Source organism: Callithrix jacchus, chromosome 5 (assembly GCF_049354715.1).
Source record: "Callithrix jacchus isolate 240 chromosome 5, calJac240_pri, whole genome shotgun sequence".
Lineage (NCBI taxonomy): Eukaryota > Metazoa > Chordata > Mammalia > Primates > Cebidae > Callithrix > Callithrix jacchus.
This window is the reverse complement of record NC_133506.1, coordinates 42,569,160-42,592,180: the sequence shown is the minus strand read 5'-3', so window position 1 is coordinate 42,592,180 and position 23,021 is coordinate 42,569,160. Positions and strand designations below refer to the sequence as shown.

Here is a 23,021-nt window from a genome sequence, read left to right as displayed (position 1 = left end):
CTGGGATTACAGGAGCCTACAACCATGCCTGGCTAGTTTTTACATTTTTAGTAGAGACAAGGTTTCACCATTTTGGCCATGCTAGTCTCGAACTCCTGACCTCAGGTGATCTGCCTGCCTCAGCCTCCCAAAGTGCTGGGATTACAGGTGTGATGCACTACACCTGGCCAGGAAGTTTCTTCTAGAGAAATATTTTTGGTTTGCCAGGCACGGTAGCTCACGCCTATAATCCCAGCACTTTGGGAGGCCGAGGTGGGTGGATCACGAGGTCAAGAGATCGAGACCATCCTGGTCAACAAGGTGAAACCCTGTCTCTACTAAAAATACAAAAATTAGCTGGGCATGGTGGTGAACGCCTGTAGTCCCAGCTACTTGGGAGGCTGAGGCAGGAGAATTGCTTGAACCCAGAAGGAGGAGGTTGCAGTGAGCCGAGATTGTGCCATTGCACTCCAGTCTGGGTAACAACAGCAAAACTCCATCTCAAAAAAAAAAAGAAATATTTTTGGTTTCCTCTTGGCTTCTCCATCGCTATTTCTACACATGCAATTAGCCGCGTGTGGTGGTGCATGCCTGTAATCCCAGCTACTTGGGAGATTGAGGCAGGAGAATGGCTTGAACCTGGAAGGCAGAGGTTGCAGTGAGCCAAGATCATGCCATTGCACTCCAGCTTGGGCAACAAGAGCGAAACAATGTCTCAAAAAAAAAACAAAAAACCACTGCCAGGCGCAGTGGCTCACACCTGTAATCCCAGCACTTTGGGAGGCTGAGGCAGGTGGATCACGAGGTCAAGAGTTCAAGACCAGCCTGGCCAACATGGTGAAACCCTGTGTCTACTAAAAATATAAAAATTTGCCAGGCACAGTGGCGGGCGCCTGTAATCCCAGTTACTCAGGAGGCTGAGGCAGGATAATCACTTGAACCCAGGAGGCAGAGGTTGCAATGAGCCAAGATCCTGCCATTGCATTCCAACCTGGGCAACAGAGCAAAACTCTGTCTCAAAAAAAAAAAAAGAAAAAAACAAAAAACCACAAAAGCCAGGTGTGGTGGCTCATGCCTGTAATCCCAGCAAACAGATCATGAGATCAGGAGTTCAAAACCAGTCTGAGTAACATAGTGGAACCCTGTCTCTATGTAAAATACAAAAATTAGCCTGGCATGGTGGTTCGCACCTGTAATCCCAGCTACTCAGGAGGCTGAGGCAGGAGAATGGCTTAAACCTGGGAGGCAGAGGTTGCAGTGAGTGGAGATCGGGCCATTGCACTCCAGCATGGGTGACAGAGCAAGACTCCGTCTCAAAAAAAACCACACACACACCACACAACACACACACACACACACACACACACACACAAAACCAATAATGTATTAGGTTTTTTCCGTATGGCCAACACCAATAACTGTTACAGTTCTTGCTTTTTCTTTCTCTCCTTCACTTCCTCTGCCTTCTATGTCTCCTCCCCCTCTCCCTCTTCCTTTTCCTTCTTCTCCATTTAAATTAAGGTGAAGTTTGGCCAGGCGCCATGGGCCACACCTGTAATCCCAGCACTTTGGGAGGCTAAGGCGGGTAGATCACCAGGTCAAGAGATCAAGACCACCCTGACCAAAATGGTGAAATGCTGTCTCAAAAAAAAAAAAAAAAAGGTGAAGTTCACATGAGGGAAAATTAACCAAAGTAGTATTTACCACATTCACAATGTTGTGTAACCACCACCTCTATCTAGTTCTAACACATTTCTATCATCTCAGAAGGAAACCCCATATTCATTCCAGCTATTTGTGCAAAGGCAAGGTCATTAAGCATTGAGTAGCAGCCAGAAGGACTTGGCAGAATACAGGCATGGAGAAATTGGCTAATTTTAGTTCACGAATGCTGCATCTTAAAAACCCTTAATAACTCACATAGTGAATTACTATTAAGTCACCCGTGGAAACATAGACCTGAAATGAGTTCTGCAGTGTCCGTCATTCAGGTGCAAGAACTGAAAGGAGAACAAGAGATTTCAATATTCTAGAACACCGTGGCTTCTGTGATCTTTCCTGTGACGGATACAGTTTACTGGCAAAGGCAACTACCGTCCCTAACCTGTGACTCTTTTCTTCTTCCTGTTTTATTTTACTATTTTCTTTTTTTTTTTTGAGATGGAGTTTCGCTCTTGTTGCCTGGGCTGGAGTGTAACGGCGATCTCGGCTCACCGCAACCGCTGCCTCCTGGGTTCAAGCGATTCTCCTGCCCCAGCCTCCCAAGTAGCTTGGATTACAGGCATGCGCCACCATACTCAGCTAATTTTGTATTTTTAGTAAAGATGAGGTTTTACTATGTTGGCCAGGCTGGTCTCAAACTCCTGACCTCAGGTGACCCATCGCCTCGGCCTCCCAAAGTGCTGGGATTACAGGCATGAGCCACAGTGCCCCACCATTCTTCTTCCTATTTTAGAAGCTGGAAAGCTTCACATTTATTCTCTCAGGTTCCTCTGCAATTGTGGTTGCCAACTATGCTGCTGGATTTCCAAGAAATGTTTGCTTTCCTGATTAAAGGGACAGACACAACTGGCTCCGGCCCTTTTCCTGCCTCTTCGTGCTTTGAATACTCACATGATGCCTGGAGCTGCAGCAGCCATCTTGTTCACCACAAAGGAAGAGCCAAGAGGATCATGGAGTAGCCAGCTCTGGAATTGTTCTGCCAGTGACAGCAGATACTTATCTCCAAATTTTTTTGGAAAAAATGTAAGCCACTTTTTTCCTTTTTTTTTTTTTATGAGACAAAAGCAAGTCACAGGTCAGAGATGCAAAGGATGCTTGCCTGTCACACATGTCGTGTGTTGGGCTTGAACTGTGTTACTTAGGCTGGAATGCAGTGGTGTGAACGTGGCTTACTGTATCCTTGATCTCTTGGGCTCAAGTGATCCTTCCCACTCAGCCTCTCGATCACCTGAGACTGCAGGCATGCACCACCACACAGAGCTCATTTATTTTTTGTAGAACTTGGTCTTGCCATGTTGCCCAGGCTGGTCTCAAACTCCTGGGCTCAGGCGATCCTCCTACCTCAGCTTCCCAAAGTGCTGGGATTACAGGCATGAGCCACAGTGCCTGGCCATGTAAGCCATTCTAAATCAGGGTTTCTGCTATTTAAAGCACAGAGCCCAAAATGTTCCTAACTGAATCATTTCTTATGCCACTTAGATACAACACTAATATGCCATAATCATACTTATGATTTCTTTTAGGTTGGGGATTCAAAAGTTCATTCCCCAAAGTGAATTTTTTTTTTTTTTTTTTTTTTTTTAAGAAAGGGTCTCCGTCTGTCACTTAGGCTGAAGGCAGTGGTGAGATCACAGCTTACTGCAGCCTCCAGTTCCTGGGCTCAAGTGGTCCTCCCACCTCAGCCTCCCAAGTAGCTGGGAGTACAGGAGCCCACCATCACACCCTGCTGATTTTTCATATTTTGTAGAGACAGGGTTTTGCTATGTTGCCCAGGCTGCTCTTGAACTCAAGAGATCCTCTTGCCTCGGCCTCCCAAGTGCTGGGATTGCATGTGTGAGCCACCCATGCATTTTGTGCCAGGCCCAAAGTGAAATCTTACTCAGCTCCTAGAGAGTTGGCACCCCCAGGATTTCTTTTTTAATGAATTGGAAATTCAAGGTTTAAAAATAGATATAAAAACAAATCAGGCTGGGTGCGGTGGCTCACGCCTGTAATCCCAGCACTTTGGAGGCCAAGGCAGGCAGATCACCTGAGGTCGGGAGTTCAAGACCAGCCTGATCAACATGGTGAAACCCTGTCTTGAAAAAAAAAAAAAGATATAAAAAGAAATCAGGCTGGGTGCAGTGGCTCACACCTGTAATCCCAGCACTTTGGGAGGCCTGGTGGGTGGATCACTTGAGGTCAGGAGTTTGAGACCAGTCTGACCAACATGGCAAAACCCCGTCTGTATTAAAAATACAAAAATTAGCCAGGCATGGTGGTGCGTGCCTGTAGTCCCAGCTATTTGGGAGGCTTAGGCAGGGGAATCACTTGAACTCGGGAGGCAGAGGTTGCAGTGACTCAAGATCATGCCACTACACTCCAGCCTGGGTGAAAGAGCAAGACTCCATCTCAAAAAAAAAAATTCAGTATTACGTTTCCCAGATTTCTTTGCAGCTAGGTCTGGCCACCTGACAAGGTTCTGGCCAATGGGATGGGAACAGAAGTAATGTAGGCAACTTCCTGGACCAAGAGCATAAATGGAAAAGAGAGTGCCCTCCCTCCCTCCCTTTCCTTCTTTCCTGCAGGAGCTGGAGTGACCCTATTGGTCCCTAAAGTGGAAGCCATGTGTTAAGGACATTGAGCAACAAGAGAGAAGGAGCCTGAGGCCCAGCCAGAGAGCAGAAAGCCCCCAAACAGCTCTCAACCCCTTACAGATTGACTACTAAGTGGGAAGGAAAGGAGACTGTTCTCTCTTGGTCTTTGTACAGAACCTATGTACTAACTAATATAGTGCTCATTGGGAGGCTGAGGCAGGAGGATAGCTTGAGCCCAGGAGTTTGACACAGCCTGGGAAACATAGCAAGACCTTGTCTCTACTAAAAAAAAAATTTATTTTTTATTTTTTCATTTTTTGAGACGGAGTTTCGCTCTTGTTACCCAGGCTGGAGTGCAATGGCACGATCTCGGCTCAGCGCAACCTCCGCCTCCTGGGTTCAGGCAATTCTCCTGCCTCAGCCTCCTGAGTAGCTGGAATTACAGGCATGTGCCACCATATCCAGCTAATTTTTTGTATTTTTAGTAGAGACGGGGTTTTACCATGTTGACCAGGATGGTCTCGATCTGTTGACCTCGTGATCCACCCGCCTCGGCCTCCAAAATGCTGGGATTACAGGCGTGAGCCACTGCACCCAACTAAAAAAAATTTTTAAATGGCCATGGCCAGGCACGGTGGCAGCTGTCTGTAATCCCAGCTACTCAGGAGGCTGAGGCAGATAATTGCTTGAATCTGTGAGACAGAGGTTGCAGTGAGCCAAGATCATGCCATTGCACTCCAGCCTGGACTATAAAGTGAGACTCTGTCTCAAAAAACACAAAAATTTTTTAATTAGGCCAGGTGTGGTGACTCACGCCTGTAATCCCAGCATTTTGGGAGGCTGGGGCGGGTGGATCACCTGAGGTCAGGAGTTTGAGACTAGCCTGGCCAACTTGGTGAAACCCCATCTCTACTAAAAATACAAAAATTAGCCAGGCATGGTGGCGCACATCTGTAATCCTGGCTACTCAGGAGGCTGAAACAGGAGAATTGCTTAAATCTGGGAGGTGGAAGTTGCAGTGAGTCAAGAGCCTGGGTGGCAAGAGTAAGACTCTGTCTCAAAAAAACAAAAAAAAAAACAGGTATGATGGCAGATACCTGTGGTCCCAGCTACTTTGGAGGCTGAGACAGGAGGACTGAGGCTGCAGTGAGCAGTGATCACACCACTACACTTCAGCCTGGGCAACAAAGACCCTATCTCAAAAAAAAAAAAAAAGAATTTGGTTTTTATTCTGGTTCTTCTGGAAAACAATATTGAATTTTAAGTAGAAGACTGGCGTGACTTGATTTACTTTTTCAGATCTGCCTGACTGCTGAGTGGAAAAGTGATTCGTGGGCCAAGGGTGGAGACAGAGACACTAAAAGTTGGGAGCAGTAGAGATGGGAGCGAGGGTGGGAGCCCACAGTGCTTGCTCATGGCCAGGAAGTGAAGTGGGAGGAAAAAGCCATCAACGGCCACTCCTTGCTCTCGTGCTTATGAAAGCCATGTGCAAGGGCAGAGGGTGGGGCAGCAGGCAGCCGAAGTTCCGTTCCAAACAGTTGATGGTGGCTGAAAACGCCAGCCAGTCTGTAGATTTGGGTGTGTGTCGGGGACAGGAGACATGAATGGGGAAGCATCAGCATGGAGATGGTATTTAAAATCTTGACACTGAACCAGACTATCCAGATACAGGGCAAGACCCAGGCCCCAAATCCTAGGACCATATAAAGTGTCAAAGTGCATGTAAACCTTTTTTTTTTTTTTCTTGAGATGAAGTCTTGCTCTGTTGCCCAGGCTAGAGTACAGTGGCGTGATCTCGGCTCACTACAACCTCCGCCTCCTGGGCTCAAGCAATTTTCCTGCCTGGGATTACAGGTGCCTGCCACCATGACTGGCTAATTTTTGTATTTTTACTAGAGACCGGGTTTCACTATGTTGACCAGGCTGGTCTCAAACTTCTAACCTCAGAAGACCTGCTTGCCTCAGCCTCCCAAAATGCTGGGATTACAGGGGTGAGCCACCTCAGCCAGCCTCAAAAAATTTTTTTTAAGAACTCAGTCTGGGTTTATTCCTGTAATCCCAGCACTTTGGGAGGACAAGATGGGAGAATCCCTTGAGCCCAGGAGGTCAAGACCAGCCTGGGCAAGATAGAAAGACCTCATCTCTCTCTTTTTTTGTGGGGGTGGGGACAGGGTCTTGCTCTGTCACCCAGGCTGGGGTGCAATGGTACAATCTCGAGTCACTGCAACCTTCGCTTCCCCAGTTCAAGCAATTCTCATGCCTCAGTCTCCCGAGTAGCTGGGATTACAGGCCACCACGCCTGGTTAATTTTTGTATTTTTAGTAGAGAGGGGATTTCACCATGTTGGCCAGGTTGGTCTCAAACCTGGCCTCTACCTCCTAAAGTGGTGGGATTACAGCATGAGCCACCACACCCAGTGACATATCTTTTTTTTTTTTTTTGAGATGCAGTATTGCTCTTGTTGCCCAGGCTGGAGTACAATGGCGCTATCTCAGCTCACTGCAATATCTGCCTCCCAGGTTCAAGCGATTCTCCTGCCTCAGCCTCTTGAGCAGCTGGGTGTACAGGGCAGGCGTGCACCACCACGCCCAGCTAATTTTGTATTTTTAGTAGAGACGGATTTCTCCATGTTGGTCAGGCTGGTCTCGAATTCCTGACCTCAGGTGATCCGCCTGCCTGGGCCTCCCAAAGTGCTGGGATTACATTATTTAATTAAAAAAAAAAAGAACTCAAACTAGTCAGACATATGCGTCCGCGCCCCAGGGTCTTTGCTCTCACCTTGGAACGCTCCTTCCCCAGATATCTGCTCTTTCCCCTCACTCCAGGTTTTTGCTTCAGCGTCATCTCAGTGAGGTCCCCATCCCCTTCTTTATTTTCCTCCATGTGTTCTACCTATTGATTTGTTCATTGACTCATTGTTCTAGGGAAGGAAGACATCCGTGAGGAGGAGATTCTGTCTGTTCTGCTGTTCTGTGGTCGCAGCCCCCAGAATAGTAGTGCATGCAAAAGAATATCTGTTGAATGAATAATGTGTGAACGAATGCACCAGCTAGATCACGAAGAGGGCGCGGCATTCAGGGAGCACGCCCGACTTTCATCTCAACACTATAGCTTTAGTCCTGAAAATTCCTCGGCCAGGTGCGGTGGCTCACGCCTGTGATCCCAGCACTTTAGGAGGCCGTGGCGGGTGGATCACCTGAGGTCAGAGGTTTGAAAGCAGCCTGGCCAACAGAGCGAAACCACACCTCTACTAAAAATACAAAAATTAGCTGGTGCACGCCTGTAATCCCAGCTACTCAGGAGGCTGAGGCAGGAGAATCACTTGAACCCAGGAGGCAGAGGTTGCAGTGAGCCGAGATCCCGCCACTGCACTCCAGCCTGGATGACAGAGTGGGACTCAATCCCCACAAGAGCGAAACACTGTCTCAAAAAAAAAAAAGAAAGAAAGAAAATTCCTCAGCAGGAGTCTGGGAAGGTCAAAGGTGAAAGTCCGGATTGTTCTAAGCTGTGCTTTAGCCATTCCTGCCCCCTGAGAGCCCCAGGGCCCGGTCCGCCGCCCTTCCTTTACATTCCTGAGCGCTGAAGTCCCCACCTCCTTTCAGCACCCTGAGATCTTTCTGAGGATGGAATGGACTGAATAATATTTTCCATGTAAGTAACGGGGTCCAAGAATGCCCTTGACGCATGAGACCAGAGCTGCCAGCCCGGGGAACGGAACGCTGCTCTCCCGGGAGCCACGAGAGGGCGCCATTTATCCACGGAGTTTTGCGAAGTCCGTGCCGCAAGAAGCTGCTCTCCCAGGAGGAGGCGAGGCTTTTCGCCTGTTGCAAGGTTGGGTGCGTCGGAGAATTTGGATGTTGTGCTCAAGCAGGTGGTGGGAGAGCTGGCTTTGATGCTCCCAAAGAAATTGATTGCCCAGGTTCTCTCCTGTTTGTAATTAGACCAGGGTTCCAACCCAGACTTTGGCTGCAGCGGTGTGACCCTGGACAATTCACTGTGACTGTTGCAGCCTTGCTAACCTCATCCATAAGAACACTGGGACCCCATGGGATTGTGTGAGGACGCAGTGAAAGTTTGCAGGCACCAAGCATTGTTGTGAAATGGGAGCCAGTGATGAGATCAGAGGTTGTTAATTATCCTAGTAATCAACTGAGCCCTCCTCAAAGCCTGTTCCCTGGATCAGCAGCAGCACCAGCTGAGATCTGATGGAACTTGCTAGAAACGCAAATTCTCAGCCCCACTTCCCCAAACTCCTTGATTAAGAGCCTGTAGTCTCAGCACTTTGCAAGGCCGAGGTAGGTGGATCACCCGAGATGAAGAGTTCAAGACCAGCTTGGCCAACATGGTAAGACCCCTGCATCTCCACTAAAAATACAAAAATTAGCCAAGCATGGTAGGAGACACCTGTAATCCCATCTACTCAGGAGGCTGAGGCAAGAGAATCACTTGAACCTGGGAGGCAGAGGTTTCAGTGAGCCAAGATTGCGCCATTGCACTCCAGCCTGGGCAACAAGAGCGAAACACTGTCTCAAAAAAAAAAAAAAAAAATACAAAAGTTAGCTGGGTGTGGTGGCTCACTCCTGTAATCTCAGCTACTCCAGAGGCTGAGGCAAGAGAATTGCTTGAACCAGGGAGGCGGAGGTTGCCTGAGCAACAGAGTGAGACTCCGTCTCAAAAGAAAAAAAAAAAAGTTTCTTAATCAAAAGGTGTGAGAATTTCAAGAAATGCAGATTCTCAAATCTTTTGATTAAGAAAGGGGGTGAATCCCTCAATCAGTGTTTAGCAAGCTCCACATGTGCTTCTGATCCCTGCTCAAGTCTGCTTAGAGAGGTAGGGACTTCCCCTATGGGGGTTCAGGACACAATACCCCAAAATATGGCATTTTGGCAAACTGGGCATTTTAAGCTGAAGGCATTTGAGGAAGCCACAGACACAGGAAGGTCACTCTCTGACCTTCTCCTGCCTTCCTCCTCTACTGTGAGCCACAAGAGATTTCTCTGACCTGCCTCTCCTGAAAGCTGGCCCCAAGCCCGTCATTCCAGTGGGGTCTGGTGCTGGACCCAGAGGTCACGAAGACTGAACACACAGGCCTTGCTAAGTTCCCATGGCGAACCGCATCATGTGACCAAACCCTTTCCTCCTCCTGCAACACTGGGCAGGACTGTCCAGAAAACACAGTTCCCTGGGTCACTGGTTCCTCACTTAGGAAGACTCCTGAGTCACCCAAAACTTTGGTTAAATAAATTTGTTCCCGGGCGCAGCGGCTCACACCTGTAATCCCAGCTACTCGGGAGACTGGGACAGGAGAATCACTTGAACTTGGGAGGCAGAGGTTGCAGCAAACCGAGACTGTGCCACCGCACTGCAGCCTATGTAACAGAGCAAGACTCTGTTTCTTTTTTTTTTTTTTTTTTTTGAGATGGAGTTTCGCTCTTGTTATATAGGCTGGAGTGCAATGGCACGATCTCGGCTCACCACAACTTCCGCCTCCTGGGTTCAGGCAATTCTCCTGCCTCAGCCTCCTGAGTAGCTGGGATTACAGGCACGCACCACCATGTCCAGCCAATTTTTGTATTTTTAGTAGAGACGGAGTTTCACCATGTCGACCAGGATGGTCTCAATCTCTTGACCTCATGATCCACCCGCCTCGGCCTCACAAAGTGCTGGGATTACAGGCTTGAGCCACCACGCCCGGCGAGACTCTGTTTCAAAAAAAAAAAAATGTGTTATGCTCATCTCTTGTTTATCTGTCTTTCTTTAGGGCTGTTAGCTATGAACCCTGTGATGGGTGAAGTAGATACTTTTCCTTCCCTACAACCCTACATCATAGTTAGTAAGGAGTGGAGCTGAAATTGGAAAAAAAAATTAGTCCTATTCCCTGCAAAGTCAGGATATAGTGTGTATATCCCATTAGTGACTGACGTGCCAAAATGTCCTCCCTGCTTTTTTTTTTTTTTGAGACGGAGTCTCACTCTGTCGCCCAGGCTGGATCACAGTGGTCCAGTCTCAGCTCACTGCAACTTCCACCTCCCAAATTCAAGCAATTCTCCTGCCTCAGCCTCCTGAGTCGCTGGGACTACAGGCGCATGCCACCATACATGGCAAATTTTTGTATTTTTCAGTAGAGATAGGAGCTTCAACATATTGGTCAGGCTGGTCTCAAACTCCTGGCCTCAAGTGATCCTCCCGTCTCGGCCTCCCAGAGTGCTGGGATTACAGGTGTGAGCCACCTCACTCAGCCTTTTTTTTTTTTTTTTCTGAGACGGAGTCTTGCTCTGTTGCACAGGCTGGTGTGCAGTGGTGTGAACTCCGCTCACTGCAACCTCCGCCTCCTGGTTCAAGCTATTTTCCTGCCTCATCCCCCCGAGTAGCTGGGATTACAGGCACCCACCATGCCCAGCTGATTTTTGTATTTTTAGTAGAGATGGGGTTTTGCCATGTTGGCCAGGCTGATCTCGAACTCCTGACCTCAAAAGATCTGCCTGCCTAGGCTTTCAAAGTGCTGGGATTACAGGCCTGAGCCACCACACCCAGCCCAGAGGAGTTATTTTAAACAAAGTGGGCAGGGAGGGGACATTTGAGTGGAGACAAATAAAATGAGGGGCAGGGTTCCAACAAGCACAGAAGGAAATGCATTCCAGGGAGAGCATAGGGCAAGTGTAAAGGCCCTGGGGCCCTGAGTGTTTTGTGGTGAGAACAGAACAGAAGGAAGTGCCTCAAGCTGGTACTGGGATGAGGTGGGGAGGATGGAAAGCAAATGAGGTCAGAGAACAGGGGCTAGGGGACAGATGTTTAGGACGTGGTGGATCACAGTGAAGGGGCGTGTGTGTGTGTGTTTGTGTGTGTGTGTGTGTGTTTGTTTATTTTGAAACAGGATCTCCCTCTGTTTCCTAGACTGGAGTTCAGTAGTGCAATTACTGCTTATTGCAGCCTCAACCTCCTGGGCTTAAGGGATCCTTCTGCCTCAGCCTCCTTACTAGCTTGGGCCATAGGTGCATGCCACCACGCCTAGCTCACGTTTTTTATTTTGTTTGTTTTGTTTTTTTGAGAAGGAGTTTCACTCTTGTTGCCCAGGCTGGAGTGCAATGGTTTGATCTTGGCTCGCTGCAACCTCCACCTCCCTGGGTTCAAGCAATTCTCCTGCCTCAGCCTCCTGAGTAGCTGGGATTACAGGCATGCACCACCACACCTGGCTAATATTGTATTTTTAGTAGAGATGGGGTTTCTCCATGTTGGTCAGGCTGGTCTCAAACTCCCGACCTCAGGTGATCACCTGCCTCAACTCAAAGTGCTGGGATTACAGGTGGTCACCACCGGGCCTGGCCTAGGATTTGTTAGTTAGTTAGTTAGTTAGTTAGTTTGTTTGTTTTGAGACAGAGTTTTGCTCTTGTTGCCCAGGCTGCAGTGCAATGCTGCGGTCTCAGCTCACTGCAACCTCTGCCTCCCAGGTTCAAGCGATTCTCTTGCCTCAGACTCACGAGTAGCTGGGATTACAGGTGTGCATCCCTATGCCCGGCTAATTTTGTATTTTTAGTAGAGATGAGTTACACCATGTTGGTCAGGCTGGTCTTAAACTACTAACCTCAGGTGATCCACAGGCATGAGCCACCACACACGGCTGGATGTTTTTTAAAATTGTGGTAAAATCGGCCAGGTGTATAACTAAAACTCTGTACCCATGAAACACTAAGGGTTCCCATTATCCATCACTCCCAGCTGCTGGCAACCACCATTGACTTGCTGTCTCTGCGTTTGCCCATTCCAGGTACCTCATATAAGTGGATTTATACAGTATTTGTCCTTTTGTGTCTGGCTTTTTTCACCTAGCATAGTGTTTTCAATTTCATCTGTGTTGTACTCTGTAGATTGTCAGGCATTCGGCTGGAAAATATATCCACCCCCTGGAGTCTGATCATTGAGTGTTCCCTTCCTTGCAGTGACCTCCTTGTACTTTCTGATTTTCTAAGTCTGTTCTGTCTTCCCCAGCTGGAGTCTGACCAGTTCCAGGAAGCATTTCAAGTGGGCTTTGGTATCAGAAAGAACAGCACTCACATCCTGATTTGGCTGTTTACTTGCAGGGGACACTGGGTGACTCTCTGAGCTTCAGTTTCCTCACCTGTGGATGGAGACCACAATTACTCCAATCTTGAGGGGCTGTGCTGACATTTACATGAGGTGACACTATTTTGCTCAGTGCTTGTTACTACCAGAGAGAATAAATATTACCTCTTTTTTTTTTGAGATGGAGTTTCGCTGTTGTTACCCAGACTGGAGTGCAATGGCATGATCTCAGCTCACCGCAGCCTCCGCCTTCTGAGATCAAGCAATTCTCCTGCCTCAGCCTCCCGAGTAGCTGGGACTACAGGCGCGCATCACCATTAGCCCAGCTAATTTTTGTATTTTTAGTAGAGACGGGGTTTCACCTTGTTGACCAGGATGGTCTCGATCTCTTGACCTTGTGATCCACCCGCCTTGGCCTCCCAAAGTGCTGGGATTATAGGCATGAGCCACCGCGCCCGGCAAATGTTACCTCTTACTGTTACCTTGGACATCCAAGTCTATCCACTATCTTGTAAAAAAACAAAAAACCCGGTGCCAGGCGTGGCAGCTCACACCTGTAACCCCAGCACTTTGGGAGGCTGAGGCAGGCAGATCACTTGAGGTCAGGAGTTTGAGACCAGTCTGGCCAACATGGCAAAACCCCATCTCTACTAAAAATACAAAAATCCTCCAGGCATGGTGGTGCGTACCTGTAGTCCCAGCTACTCAAGAGGCTGAGGCAGGAGAATCGCTTGAACCCGGGAGGCAGAGGTTGCAGTGAGCAGAGATCGTGTCACTGCACTCCAGCCTGAGTAACAGAGTAAGGCTTCATCTCAAAACAAACAAACAAACAATGTTTGGGCAGGCATGGTGGCTACCTCCTGTAATCCCAGCACGTTGGGAGGCTGAGGTGGTAGGAGCATGTGAGTCCACGAATTTGAGACCAGCCTGGGAAACATAGTGAGCCCCTCTCTTTACAAAATAAAAATATTAGGGTGGGCGTGGTGGCTTATGCCTGTAATCCCAGTAGTTTGGGCTGAGATGGATGGATCACCTGAGGTGAGGAGTTCTAGATCAGCCTTACCAACATGGTGAAACCCCATCTCTACTAAATACAAAAAAAATTAGCCAAGCATGGTGGTGCATGCCTGTAATCCCAGCTACTTGGGTGGCTGAGGCAGGAGAATCACTGGAACCCGGGAGGCAGAGGTTGCAGGGAGCCCAGATTGTGCCATTGTACTCCAGCCTGGGCAACAGAGTGAAACTCCCTATCAAAAATAAATTAAATAAATAAATAAATAGACTGTTCATGGTGACTCACGCTTGTAATCCCAGCACTTTGGGAGGGCGAGGCAGGCAGATCACCTGAAGTCAGGAGTTCAAGACCAGCCTGACCAACATGGAGAAACCTCATCTCTACTAAAAATGCAAAATTAGTTGGGTGTGGTGGTGCATGCCTGTAATCCCAGCTACTTGGGAGGCTGAGGCAGGAGAATCGCTTGAATCCAGGAGGCAGAGGTTGCAGTGAGCTGAGATCACACCATTGCACTTCAGCCAGGGCAACAAGAGCAACACTCCATCACAAAAACAAAATAATAAATAAGTAAATAAAAACATTAGCTAGGCATGGTAGTGTGTGCCTGCAGGCCCAGCTACTTGGGAGGCTGAGTTGGGAGGATGGCTTGATCCCTGGAGGTTGGGGCTAGAGCAAGTTGTGTTTGTACCACTGCATTCCAGCCTGGATGTGGGAGTAGGACCCTGTCTCAAAACAAAAACAAACAGTATTCTATATCTGTTACCACAATATTCTCTGTCTGTTACCACGGTATTCTCTATCTGTTACCCATTAGCACTTAGCATAGGGGCATTTTTACTGTTCTCTGGCTTGGAATTTAATTTTCTTTTCTCTTTTTTTTTTTCTTTTCACAGGGGAAAGCGAGAACGCAGTCCCCCACTACCACAAATTATGCAGTCGAGTTTCCCACATTTGGGGAAATCACAGGGGTCAACACATCCGGAGTGCAATGAATAAGCCTCCACCTGGGAAAACCACCTTCGTGATCATGGTATCCTCCCTGCTAGGTAAGTTTTTCTTTTTGAGATGGAATTTGGCTCTGTCACCCAGGCTGGAGAGCAGTGGTGCATTCTCAGCTCACTGCAACCTCCGCCTCCTAGGTTCAAGTGCTTCCCATCTCAGCCTCCTGAGTAGCTGGGATTACATGCATGTGCCATCATGCCCAGATAATTTTTGTTTTTTTTTTTTTTTTTTTTTTTTTTTTAGTAAAGAAGGGGTTTCACCATGTTGGTCAGGCTGGTCTTGAACTCCTGACTCGTGATCCACCTGCCTCGGCCTCCCAAAGTGCTGTGAGCCACTGTGCCCAGCCTCTCTCTCTTTTTTTTTTTTTAATTGAGACTTGGTTGTGTCATGTTGCCCTGGCTGGTCTTGAACTCCTGGGCTCAAGTGATCCTCTCACATCAGCCTCCCAAAGTGCTAGGATTTCAGGTGTGAGCTACCATGACTGGCCTGCAATTTTATTTTTCATGTATTTATTTTAGACAACATTTTCAGTTTCTTTGTTCACGCTGAAATGCTGTGGCACAATCTCTGCGCACTGCAACCTCCGCTTCCTGGGTTCAAGGGATTCTCCTACTTCAGCTTCCTGAGTAGCTGAGATTACGGGTGTACACCACTATACTCAGCTAATTTTTTTTGTGATTTTAGAATAGACCGGGTTTCACCATGTTAGTCAGGCTGGTCTGGAACTCCTGACCTCAGGTGATCCACCTACCTCAGCCTCCCAAAGTGCTGGGATTACTGGCGTGAGCTACCACGCCCGGCGGAATTTAATTCTTTGTAGGGATTTGACTTCATCACCAGCTTGAGTTTTCTACTTCCACTGGGCTCTAGGTTTTGTTTTTCTTTTTTCTTTTTTCTTGAGACGGAGTTTCACTCTGGTTACCCAGGCTGGAGTGCAATGGTGCGATCTCGGCTCACTGCAACCTCTGCCTTCTGGGTTCAAGCAATTCTCCTGCCTCAGCCTCCCAAGTAGCTGGGACTACAGGCACGTGCCACCATGCCCAGCTAATTTTTGTATTTTTAGTAGAGACAGGTTTTCACCTTGTTGACCAGGATGGTCTCGATCTCTTGACTTCATGATCCACCCGCCTCGGCCTCCCAAAGTGCTGGGATTATAGGCATAAACCACCACACCCGGCCTGTTTTTCTTTTTCTCATTCCTTTCAGGAATGAATGAGCTCTAGGTTTTTGAAGAGTATCCTTTCACATGCTCTTAGGGCTGAACCCTAAGCCAGAACAGTATGGATCTGATCAATATCTTTTCAGCTAATGAATAGTTAAATCCTGTTCTTCCTCCCATCTTCGAAGCAAGCTGACCTCAATTCTATCACAGGGAGGAGCACCTGTTCCTTAGCATGCCCAGTGCCAGGCGGGAGGCTTCCTCCCCAAAGTCTCCCTGAGACAACAGGTCTCAGGCATTGTTACCCAAAATGTTCCACCCAACACACACGAAATGGAGCTCCTAAAAAATTACCTTCATGGCCAGGCACGGTGGCTCACACCTGTAATCCCAGCACTTTGGGAGGCTGAGGCAGATGGATCACTTGAGGTCAGGAGTTCAAGACCAGCCTGGCCAACATGATGAAACCCCGTCTCTACTAAAAATGGGAAAATTAGTTGGGCATGGTGGCTTGTGCCTGTAGTCCCAGCTACTTGGGAGGCAGAGGTGAGAGAATGGCTTGAGCCTGGGAGACAAGGTTGCAGTAAGCCGAGATCGTGCCATTACATTCTGTCTCAAAAAAACAAAAACGGAGGGCAGGCCGGGCACGGTAGCTCATGCCTATAATCCCAGCACTTTGGGAAGCCGAGGCAGATAGATCACGAGGTCAAGAGATCGAGACCATCCTGGTCAACATGGTGAAACCCCGTCTCTACTAAAAATACAAAAAATTAGCTGGGCATGGTGGCATGTGCCTGTACTCCCAGGTACTCAGGAGGCTGAGGCAGGAGAATTGCCTGAATCCAGGAGGCAGAGGTTGCGGTGAGCCGAGATCACGCCATTGCACTCCAGCCTGGGTAACAAGAGTGAAACTCTGTCTTAAAAAAAACAAAGTGGGGGGCCAGATGCAGCGGCTCACACCTGTAATCCCAGCACTTTGGGAGGATCATGAGGACAAGAGATCTAGATCATCCTGGCCAACATGGGAAAACCCAGTCACCATTAAAAATACAAAAATTAGGGCCGGGCGTGGTGGCTCATGCCTGTAATCCCAGCACTTTGGGAGGCCAAGGCGGGTGGATCACGAGGTCAAGAGATCGAGACCATCCTGGTCAACATGGTGAAACCCCGTCTCTACTAAAAACAGAAAAAACTTAGCTGAACATGGTGGCGTGTGCCTGTAATCCCAGGTACTCAGGAGGCTGAGGCAGGAGAATTGTCTGAACCCAGGAGGTGGAGGTTGCGGTGCCTGGGTAACAGGAGCAAAACTCCGTCTCGGAAAAAAAAAAAATACAAAAATTAGCTGGGCATGGCGGCCCATGCCTGTAATCCCAGCTATTCAGGAGGCTGAGGCAGGAGAATCACTTGAACCTGGGAGGCAGAGATTGCAGTGAGCTGAGATCATGCCACTGCAATTCAGCCTGAGTGACAGAGCAAGACTCTGTCTCAAAAAAAAAAAAAAAATTAACTTCACGTACCTTCTCTCCTCCTTCCATAGTCAAGAAGCATGCACATCAGCCATGTGGCAATCCTATAAAACTTTAAACACACAGACACCCTGGCATATACTTACCCCAGTGCTTTAATATACAGAGACCTATTGACCCAGCAATTCCACTTCTAGGAATTTTTGCTATAGATAATCCTTGCCCAAGACAGATGAATAAGGAGATGTATTGTTGCATTGCTCATTATAGCCAAAGACTGGAAGGAATCCAAATGTCCATCAGTAGGAGATGGTTAAATAAATGATGATGCAGCTGCTTGGTGGATACGACTCCACAGTCACTTAAAACAATAAAACAGCTCCATGTGAATTGATAGCAAGCAATTCTCCAAGACATACTGATGAATGCAAAAATGCAAGGAGGAGAACAGTGTGTGTGACATGCCGGCATTTGTGTCAACTAAACCAGGAAAGGCCAGGCATTGTGCTTGTGGTGTATGGGTTCCTTCTGCTATCTGGTAATTGCTTCTGGGGAGAGGATCAGAGGATCATGCTGGGGGGAGACTTAGTTTTTCCATGGATAAATTTCTTTTTTTCAAAACAAAGTTTCCCTCTTGTTGCCCAGGCTGCAGTGAAGTGTTGCAATCTCCGCTCACTGCAACCTCCGCCGCTCAGGTTCAAGCAATTCTCCTACCTCCACCTCCCAAGTAGCTGGGATTACAGGTGCTCGTCATCACGCCTGGCTAATTTATTTGTACTTTTAGTAGAGACAGGGTTTCACCATATTGGCCATGCTGGTCTCGAACTCCTGAGCTCAGGTGATTCACCCACCTCAGCCTCCCAAAGTGCTGGGATTACAATCCTGAGCCACCATGCCTGGCCACATGGATAAATTTCTATGCTATTTTAATTCTTTACTACATGCATGTTTTTTCTATTTCCTAATTTTTTTTTTCAGATTAATATGCTATATGCATTATGTCTTGATCAGGAAGTGGTAAGGTCTTGGCCCTCAGGCTAACAGGGTGCACAACTCTTTTTTTTTTTAAGACGGGGTTTCACCGTGTTAGTCGGGCTGGTCTTGAACTCCCGACCTCAGGTGATTCGCCCACCTTGGCCTTCAAAGTGCTTGAATTACAGGCATGAGCCACCACACCCGGCCGGGTGCACAACTCTTGAAAGGTTGGAAAATCTGTATCTGTTCTCTGCTGAATGATGTCAGCAGAAGCTGTATGACCTTGAGATTTTATTTCAGCGGTGGTGCTCTTATATAAATGCTCAGTTGGCAATCACCCCTGATCCTTAGAAGGCACTTCACAGTTTACAAAGCTGAGAGGCTCTTCACTTTTCGTGGTCTCATCCATCCTTGACCACAGTGTCATGGGGTAACTGGGGCAGGCAGGAACTCGTCCGAGGTCCCACAGTTAGAAAATGCACAAGCTGGGCTTCAACCCACCTCTCCTTCTCTGCTCCTGTCACTTGCCTTAAAAGAGCAATTTTCTTTTTTTTCTTTATTTTTTGAGACAGAGTCTCGCTCTGTCGCCCAGGCTGGAGTGCAGTGACGTGATCTCAGCTCACTGAACCTCTGCCTCCCAGGTTCAAGCAATTTTCCTGCCTTAGTCTCTCAAGAAGATGGGATTACAGGCACCCACCACCCCACCACACCTGGCTAATATTTGTATTTTTTAGTAGAGATGGGATTTTGCCATGTTGGCCCAGCTGGTCTTGAACTCCTGACCTCAGTTGATCTGCCCACCTCCGCCTCCCAAAGTGCCGAGATTACAGGTGTGAGCCACCTCGCCCGGCTGTCATCTTTGTTGGTTCATTCTCAGCCAAATGTCCAAGCCGTGGAGAGTGTCAGGGACAGGCTGTTGGACCCAATTCTTTCCCATCACCCACAGTCCTAGGTAATCTCAGCCCAAATTCGTCACAGCTTTAAATTCCGTCTAGATGCTGATGCCTCCCACATTTATACTTCCAGCCGAAACTTCCCCTGCACTCCATCATCCTACCGCCTCTGTGACATCTCCACTTGGATGACTAATAGCTCACCCCACATTCATTCTCCCCCAACCTGCTCCTCCCACTGCTGTGCTCCTCCCATCTCAGCCTTCATCAACTCCAGCCTCCTAGCAGCACAAGTCAGAAAATCTTGAAGTCCCAGCACTTTGGGAGGCCAAGCCGGGGGGAATCACTTGAGCCTGGGAGCTTGAGACCAGCCTGGAAAACATAGCAAGACCCTGTGTCTACAAAAAAATAAAAATATTAGCTGGGCATAGTGGTGTGTGCTTGTGGTCCTAGCTACTCAGGAGACTGAGATGGGAGGATGGCTTGAGCTCAGGTAGAGGCTGCAGTGAGCTGTGATGGCGCCACTGCACTCCAGCCTGGGCAATAGAGTGAGACAGTGTCTCAAGAAACAAAACAAGGCTGGGCATGGTAGCTCACGCCTGTAATCCCAACACTTTGAGAAGCCAAGGTGGGTAGATCTCTTGAGGTCAGGAGTTTGAGACCAGCCTGATCAATATGGTGAAACTCCTTTAAAAATACAAAAATTAGGCTGGACGTGGTGGCTCACACCTGTAATCCAAGCACTTTGGAGGCCAAGGCGGGCAGATCACCTGAGGTCGGGAGTTCAAGACCAACCTGACCCACATGGTGAAACCACGTCTTAAAAATAAATAAATAAGGCCAGGCACGGTGGCTCACGCCTATAATCCCAGCACTTTGGGAGACCAAGGCAGGTGGATCACGAGGTCAAGAGATCAAGACCATCCCGGTCAACAAGGTGAAACTCTGTCTCTACTAAAAATACAAAAATTAGCTGGGCATGGTGGTGCGTACCTATAGTCCCAGCTACTCGGGAGGCTGAGGCAGGAGAATTGCTTGAACCCAGAAGGCGGAGGTTGCGGTGAGCCGAGATCATGCCATTGCACTCCAGTCTGGGTAACAACAGCGAAACTCCATCTCAAAAATAAATAAATAAATACAATAAATAAAAAAGAAAAATACAAAAATTAGCTGGGTGTGATAGTGCGCACCTGTAATCTCAGCTACTCAGGAGACTGAGGCAGGGGAATCACTGGGAACTGGGGGATGGAGGTTGCAGTGAGCTGAGATCTTGCCATTGCACTCCAGCCTGGGTGACAGAGTGAGACCCTGTCTCAAAGAAAAAAAAAAAAAAAGAGATATTGAAGTCATCTATGCCTCCTCTTCCTCCCTCCGACACTCCACAAACCCTGCCAGCTGGATTTCCCAAGTAGATCCAGAATCCTACACTTCTGTCCTCCTTCACCCTGGTCTGAGCCACCTGCATCTCAGGCCTAGAACATTCCAAGCATCCCCACTGGTCTCCCGACATCTGCCATGGTCCTTTTCAGCTGATTTGCAACCCCATGACCAGGGTGATCTTTCTGGAACTTGTTGGTCTGTGTCTCTTATTTGCAGAAAGTCTCCAGTGATTTCTGTCTTTTTTTTTTTTGAGACAGGGTTTCACCATGTTGGCCAGCCTGGTCTTGATCTCTTGACCTTGTGATCCACCCGCCTCTGCCTCCCAAAGTGCTGGGATTACAGGCGTGAGCCACCATGCCCAGCCCAGTGATTTCTTATTTGGAGTAAAAACTGAACTACTTAAAATGGCCTGCCACATATTCCTGTTTCCTCAGTACCCTTGAACCTTTCCCCACTGTGGCCTCCCTGAGAGTGAAACATCCCAGCAGCGATCACCTTGCTATTCCAACACCTGGTCCCCGTAGGGCACTCGGAGGCCAGAGGCTTCCTCTTCCCTCTTCCTTAGGGCTTCTCACCCTCACTGCTGTGGACGTTTGTGGCTGGGCCATTCCTTGTTATGGCTGTGCTGTGCATTGCAGGATGGTCAGCAGCATCCCTGGCTTCTACCCACTGGATGCCAGGAAATATTGTCCCCAATATTTCCAGACAAATGGCCCCTGGAGGGAAAAACCACTCTCACTGGGAACCCCGTTCGACCTGTACTGCTCTCCCCTAGAAATCCCCATACCTCCTCCTTCATCCCATTCAGGCTCAGCTGCCACCTCCCTGGTGAGGCCTCTGTAGACAGTGTAGACACTGATGACCACTGCTGCCCACCCCAACCCCCTTCTCCCTTGCTGCTATATTTTTTTTATAGCACTCTTCACCATTTAACACACTACCTATTATATTGTTCTTACTGTTTTTTATTCATTTATTGTTCTTATTTATTATCTATTTATTGTTTATTTATTACCTGTCTCTTCTTACTAGAATGTAAGCTTCAAAAACCCAAGGCTTGGCAGGGCACGGTGGCTCACTCCTGACTGTAATCCCAGCACTGTGGGAGGCCGAGGCAGGAGGATAGCCTGAGGTCAGGAGTTTGACATCAGCCTGGACAGCATGTTGAAACCACGTCTCTACTAAAATACAAAAAATTAGCTGGACATGGTGGCACATGCCTGTAATCACAGCTACTCAGGAGGCTGAGGCACAAGAATTGCTTGAACCTGGGAGGTGGAGGTTGTAGTAAGCTGGGATCACACCACTGCACTCCAGCCTGGGTAACAAAGTGAGACTTTGTCTCAAAAAAAAAAAAAAGGCAGGGACTAGCATAGTAGGCACTCAACAAATCGTTCCTTCAGGAATGAATAAACGCCAGCCCTTGTAACAGATGCATGAACATATGAACATCAGGCCTCGGCCTCAAGAGACCTGCCTTCCATCCTGGGTGCAGGGAGTAAGCAGGCAAATAAATGTGTGCAGTGGCAGGCGGCTATCAGTGCAATAAAGGAAAATAAAGCAAGTGTGTCCGTTTCCCAGGACTGCCGCCACAAAGCAGCACAACTGGGTGGCGTAAAACTACAGAAGTATAGGCCAGATGCTGCAGCTCACACCTGTAATCCCAGCACTTTGGGAGGCAGAGGTGGGCAGATCACCTGAGGCTGGGAGTTCAAGATCAGCCTGACCAACATGGAGAAACCCACCTCTACTAAAAAAACACAAAATTGGCTGGGTGCCATGGCTCACGCCTATAAATCCAGCACTTTGAGAGGCCGAGGCGGGTGGATCAGGAGGTCAAGAGATCGAGACCCTCCTGGTCAACAAGGTGAAACTCTGTCTCTACTAAAAATACAAAAATTAGCTGGGCATGGTGGTGCATGTCTATAGTCCCAGCTACTTGGGAGGCTGAGGCAGAATTGCTTGAACCCAGGAGGCAGAGGTTGCGGTGGGCCGAGATCACGCCATTGCACTCCAGCCTGGGTAACAAGAGCGAAACTCCGTCTCAAAACACACACACACACACACACACACACACACACACACAAAATTACCTGGGTGTGGCACGCGCATGCCTGTAATCCCAGCTACTTGGGAAGCTGAGGCAGAAGAATCGCTTGAACCTGGGAGGCGGAGGTTGTGGTGAGCCAAGATAACGCCATTGCACTCCAGCCTGGGCAAAAAGAGCAAGACTCCATCTCAAAAAAAAAAAAATTCAGAAGTCTATTGCCTCATAGTTCTGGAGGCTACGAGTCTCAGATTGAGTTGTGGGCAGGGACATGCTTCCTCTGAAACCTGTAGAGGACAGTCCCTCCTTGCCTCTTCCTATTAGCTTCAGGTGGTTGCTGGCAATTTCTGGCATACCTTGGCTTGTAGATGCATTATTCCGATTCTCTGTCTTCCCATCATTGTCTTCATTCTGTGTCTGTCTCTGTGTCCAGATTTCTTTCTCTTCTCTCTCTCTCTTTTTTTTTTTTGATAAAGACGGGGTTTCACCATGTTGGTCAGGCTGGTCTTGAACTCCTACCTTGGCCTCCAAAGTGGGTTACAGGCATGAGCCACCATGCCTGGCCTCTTTCTCGTTTTTTTTTTTTGAGAGAGCCTTGCTCTTTTGCCCAGGCTGGAGTGCAGTGGTGTGATCTCAGCTCACTGCAATCTCTGCCTCCCAGGTTCAAGTGATTCTCTGCCTCAGCCTCCTGAGTAGCTGGGATTAAAGGCGCGCACCACCACAGCCTGGCTAATTTTTGTATTTTA

General features: G+C 48.3%; 1 non-coding gene across 1 annotated transcript; it reads right to left on the bottom strand.

Annotated features, from left to right (window-relative positions):
* Positions 1 to 14,243: 14,243 nt before the first annotated feature.
* Positions 14,244 to 14,407, bottom strand: LOC118154083 (U1 spliceosomal RNA). The gene has a single exon (XR_004744011.1). It is a non-coding gene; the product is annotated as a U1 spliceosomal RNA (small nuclear RNA).
* Between the last annotated feature and the right edge of the window lie 8,614 nt (positions 14,408 to 23,021).